Here is a 6,201-nt window from a genome sequence, read left to right as displayed (position 1 = left end):
GGGCCCAAGTGAAACAAGTGTAATGAATTTTGCATCAACAGGTGGCAACACTTGTTTGCTTTTTAGAGTGGGCCTTGATTGCATTTCAACAAATGCACTGATAGCTGGTGAAGACGAATATATTTTTTAAAGCAACCACATCTAGAAATAACATCCTCATGCAAACATAAAATGAGAACGGTGACAGAAGAAATCATAGAAACAAACGAATAAGCCTGAAACCTAGCACTACTTGAGAAAATGGCCCAAGAAACCCCAGGGACATTTCCTCAGACAAAGATTGATTTTCCGTGAGCTGAAACTACCTAGAGTCCCATGGTAGGAGAATAAATGGTCATGCAGCCTAGATCTGTGAACAACCTATTCAGGGACCAATGGATTCCTTCCCAGGATTCTTTTTTTAAAAAGGGGAATACTGCGCTTCCCTGGTGGCGCAGTGGTTGAGAGTCCGCCTGCCGATGCAGGGGACACAGGTTCGTGCCCAGGTCTGGGAAGATCCCACATGCCACGGAGCGGCTGGGCCCGTGAGCCATGGCCGCTGAGCCTGCGCGTCCGGAGCCTGTGCTCTGCAACGGGAGAGGCCACAACAGTGAGAGGCCCGCGTACCGCAAAAAAAAAATTAAAAAATAAAAAGGGGAATACGGATAGCCATTAAAAATTTTAAGTTTGGAGTACCAGCCAAGTCATGGAAATGCATATGTGGAATAAAGTTAAGTGAAAAAAGCAGAACATGAAACTGTATGTATACACGGATTACAGCTTTGCAGAAACTCACGTGCATACGCTAACAGTGATGGAAGAGAATCTAGAGGCATGTCAATGGTTTTATGTTGAGCTAGCCAGTTCTTTTTCCTTTTCCTTTCTTCCTTTTGGAAGTTGTTTAGATTCATGATATAAGAAAAAAGAAAAACCGTAGCACTAAAACCGTCCATGGTACCCTGAAAGATTTGTCAGGCTTTCTTATGGGGCTCATGGAGGTTGGAGGGCCCAGAGAGCTCATGTCAAGGAAGCAGGGAAGCATGAAGACAAGGATGCTCTTGTTGCCCCTGAAAACTCTGAGGAGAGAGTTCCCCTCACTTGGCAGGCCTCGCACCTTGCCTCCTCAGACTGCAGTTTGGACAGCAGGGAGAACACTTGTCTGTTTGTGAACAAAGGCTGATTGCTTCCATTGTCAATAAACAAACATTATCTGCTTCTGTTTCTCTGCTAAATTGAATTTCTGCGTACCCTATCTAGTTATATAGAGACTTTATGTACACAGGAAAAAGAAATGACAAGGTTGCGTAAGCAGGCAGCCCTGGGTAGAGTTGTGACGTTAGTACAGTTTTATTTCTTGGGGATCCTTGCTTCTTTTATGCATACTTTTCTCCCCTTCCAAAAGCCCAGGTGGCTCATGAAGCCACTATTTTCATCTTTCATCAACCTATTCAGGAGCCAATGGATTCCTTCCCAGGATTCTGTTTTAAAAACAAGAGGGGCAGGGGGTGGAGATAGACAAAGGAATGAATCATTATAGACTGAATTTTGGGCATGGAGGTAGGGTCTATATTTGGGAATGAGAACTTTAAATCATACTAGGTAGACAACTGTCCTTGTAAAAGCTAGAAAAGAGGAAGAAAGAGTTTGATTTACTGGCTCAAGGTCAAATGACTAAAAAGAGGGAAAGTCAGCATTAGAAGTGAGGTCTGTAGAAAGCGGTAGGTGTAGTGAGAGGCTGCAAGAGTTCAGGGGAATGGGGGTGAACCCAGCTTTCTTTTCCCATAGGAGAGTAGAATCTGTGATGGTTTCCTCCAACGGCTGAGCCCTGTGGCCACAAAATGCCTCATGATTGTTGCTGGTGGGTGACACAGTGTGATGCCAATCAGAAGGAAGAGGACAAAATCCTCCAGTTTTTTTTTTTTTTTTTTGGTCTTTTTGTGGTACGAGGGCCTCTCACTGTTGTGGCCTCTCCCATTGCGGAGCACAGGCTCCAGAAGCGCAGGCTCAGCGGCCACGGCTCACGGGCCCAGCCGCTCCGCGGCATGTGGGATCTTCCCGGACCGGGGCACGAACCCGCGTCCCCTGCATCGGCAGGCAGACTCTCAACCACTGCGTCACCAGGGAAGCCCGAATCCTCCAGTTTTGATACAGTGGAGAGGGACAAGGGAAGAGACCAGGAGAGAAACTTACTCGTACCAATTTTTCAAAGCTAGAGTCCACTGGTAGGTTGTCCTGCAATGAGAACCATGTTGCCAAAGATTCCAAAGTCTCCAAACCTTCTCCAGGGTAGCCACAAGAAGGTCAGATTGGCTGGACAGAGTGGGTGCTCTTCAAAGACCACCATCCATCAGGTTCTGATTGCCATCTATCCCTGTGCCCCAGCCTGCCGTAGCTCCCCTGACAATCCCTAAGACAAAGTTAAGGTTAGTAGTCATTTATCTTTCAGTTAAAAACTACAAAATAAAACATCCAGACCTGCAGTATCACAAGGCATAAAAAGACACTTTTTGAAAATTTAAAGAGCAATACACGAATATTCTGCAAAAAATTCATGGGCTTTCTCGAGATCATTGAGCAGATTGGCAGCAGAACTGTACTGTGTGCTTCACGCGTTCATTTATCTGAGCGACCCAGGTTTTGAGGAAATACTGATATAAAATCCTTAGCAATTTACGCTATAGAAGGCAGCCCCCATAGCATTCAATGTCAAGAATCTAAACGCATTCAAATGCCTCTAATTTTAAGGAGTTTTTTTTCAGTTCCCCTTTCCATATGAAATTTGTATTGTTGTTGGCCCAAACACCACTTTTTGATTGCCCTTGCTGCTTGCTGAGAATGCAGTCTCTAAAGCACTCTGTTTAATCTTTGAATCAGCTCAGGAAGATGGAATTACCATCCCTGGAAAACTGCAGTTTTGTTTCAAGAAACTCACTGCAGCTGCAACAATAAGATGGAAATGTGACTGGCCTGGAGGAGGAGAGGATTAAAGGTATGGGATTAAGAAAGCCTTGCTTGCCCCAGTGAATAGAATGATCACATAAATCACAGGCTAACTTTGGCTCCACGCAGCTCGTATTGAAGTATGTCGTGTCACAGACTCCCCATAATTAGGATTTGTCATCTTGAGCATCAGGATGGAGGACGCAGATGCCAAAGAGGGGCCGGAGGGAGAACAGAGGATGAGGAGGAAATGAATAATTTTGGTGATGGTGACTACTATTTTGATAGGAACCAGAATGTCTGTAAGATTTCAAGAACCATGTACAAGGGCAAGAGCTGTTGGAAATGTGCCTTCCAACTTCAAAATGTGCCTAACCATAAGAACGCTGATAAGCACCGGGGGAAGAGCAGCTGGAACTCTGCAGGCTGCTTGTGTTTCCTTTCTTGATATTTATTCCGAGATCACATTTGCAGCTGCCTTTATCTGCTCCTTAGAAGTTCTTATATTTGGGGAATCATTAATTGTAAGATAAATACCTACTCACTGACATGGAAATGTAATATATCAGCCAGCTACAGAACTAGTTGTCTGCTAATGCATCTAGAGTGAATCTGGAACTTTCCACCCTACCCAGGATGTCATTTATGGAGACTCAAGTTTACGCACCTCGTGTTGCCTCCACATTAGTGCCCTAGGCTAAGACACTAGAAATAATGCTCTTTTCAAGAGAAAATTTTTTAAATTATGTTACCCAGTAATATGGATGGGGACATGAGAAGAGGTTTTTGAATAAGAGCCAGAGCCCTGAAGGAATGACCAGCAGAGAAGAAATAGCATTGTGAATACAGTTGTAAGAGCAAGGTGGTTGAGAAGTAAGGTGTAGCCTGATCTTGTTAAAATGGGGTCAACACGTGTTGGGATTTGGGGCAACACAGGAAGAAGTTCGAGGACAGAGGTGAAACCATGAGGAAACTGACCCCAGCATATCTAAGGCACAATGTCTCAGGATGCAGCAAGCTGAGGTGTGGTCAGTACCAGCTCTGTAGCTGGCTAATAAATTACATTCCCATGTGAGCGAGTATCGACCAAACCAGTAGGTAAGGCAAGGTGCCGAGAGGATCCAGGCAGCAGCTGTGGGTAGTAGTGTGGGTGATCTACAGGGGTCACTGGACCAGAATCCAGACCAGGCTGTCTAAGGGCCATGGCCAAGCAAAATGAAGTTCACGGTGTGTCCCAGGTATATACAGAACCAGAATTTCAAGGCTGGGTAACCAAGCAGCTATCGAGCTGGAATCAGGACATCTAGATAGGCCCAGTTCTTAGAGAGTGAACGTGATGACACTTCCACTTTGGGGCTACATTAAGGCCCGGGCTCAGCCTTTGAATGTGAGCTCCTGCTGATAATTCAGCTTCATTCCAAATCACACTGGAAGGCAGGGCTGAGGCTGCCTGTTTCTTTCACGTCCTGGTCAGGTTTAGACCAGACGTTGGCCCTGTAGTAGACAAATGCCATTTGTCTGCCCAACAGTTCTTACTTTGGGTATGACTTCTCCATGGCTCAATGTGATTTGGGTACTGCCCTCCCCAGTGCACACGGGTGGGAATGTGACTCAGGTCTGGCCAATCAGATCACTTCATTCCCCCTCCCACACCGATTTCTCCAGAGATAGCATATGGCACCAGCTGACCCATCTCTTCTATTGAAGGTCTTCTCCCAATACTGGCATTTACTGAGTACTTACCATGAGCCAGGAACTGCTCTAAAATGCTTCAGATGCATTTAATCCTCATATCGATTCAATAAGGTAATGCTGTTATCTCCCCTTTACAGATAAAGGAACTGAGATAAGTATAGAGTAATTTGTCTAAGATCACACAGTCTGTCTCTAGGTGGCAGAGACAGACTATATAATTAGGCAGTTTTGTCCCAGAGTTTAAGCTACTGATGTGCAAGGGAAAACACACCTGCTTCCACTGGGATTGTAAACTTACAAGGACTATGTAAACTGGAGATACAAATGACCATCTTCCCAGGCCTCAGGATGGGAGTTGTCTGCAGTAGAGGAGAATGAGGCTTTACATTATGAGTAGGAGAGAGAAAAAGAGAAAGAGAGAGAGATTGAAAAGAGGCCCTCATCATGTGGCTTGAGTTCCTGGATCTAGGTGTGCCTGAAGCTGTTCAACCCATGGACTTTTCAGTTACAGGGACCAGGAAACGCCCTTTATTGCTTAAGCTAGTTAGAGTCAGGTTTTTGTCATTTGCAAATAAGAGTCCTGACTAACACAGGCTTGTCTGTAGGGTACTTCCGTATGCACTGGGAGGATTGGGGAAGTTGAGAACAGAAGAGATGAGTCAGGATGTTAAAAACACGTTGGCATCCTATGACATTTGTACAATTGCTATGGCATTCTGTGGCTCCAGTTGTGTGCCCTGCCTCAGGGATGGTCTATAGACATACTGACTATCCCTCCCCAGATATAGTCCACTGACCCCTGGAGAGAGGTCTAAAGTTAAAGCAATATGGGGCTATCACCTCATGAGGAGAAAATATTTGATCTGCCTTATCAATGCCTGGGTTTATAGCACACTGCAAATAACCTGTAGAAAGCTGGTTGAACACATAAAGGCCACACCTGTGAAACTATAAAAAGCGAGATAATTGCAATGCTTGTGCTTTGCAATACCCTTACATGCCTCCTTTTAAAAGGTGGGGGGATTGGGTGATTGGTTGGTCGATCCCTCAGGAATAACTAGTATGTTTTATACTTGTTCCACCTTTGACTAGTTAAACGTGTCCTTTCTAGGTTCCTGGGCTTACAGAGAAGTGGGCCTTGCTGTGGTTTGGCCTTGGGGCTAATACAAGTGAAACTCTTACAACAGCATCTGGGCACATAGTAAGTGCTCATTAATCTTTGGTTTTCCAACAACTTCAGTATCTGGTATTACTTTTCTAATGAACAGATTACGTGGTAGAATGAGTAGGGAAGGGTTTAACAGCTGGATGAACTATTGAAAGTCTCTAATCAATACTCCCACACGTGGACAAGTTTTAGAGCTGGAAAGCTTTTAAATTCAAAGATCCGAGAAACCGAGGTTAAGTGAATGCCCAGGTCACAGAGCTGATGAGTAACTATGGCAATTAAAAGATCAGGCTACCACAATTAAATTATGACAGCCTCTCAGTTTACATTGACAATGAGAACAATTAAATCCCTCTACTTTTTGACAATCTTTAATCTTTAACATCTGAATTAATTATCACCTTTTTCCCTGTCATCAA

Source organism: Stenella coeruleoalba (genome assembly GCF_951394435.1).
Source record: "Stenella coeruleoalba genome assembly, chromosome: 17".
Classification (NCBI taxonomy): domain Eukaryota; kingdom Metazoa; phylum Chordata; class Mammalia; order Artiodactyla; family Delphinidae; genus Stenella; species Stenella coeruleoalba.
Note: the sequence above shows the minus strand (reverse complement) of the source record.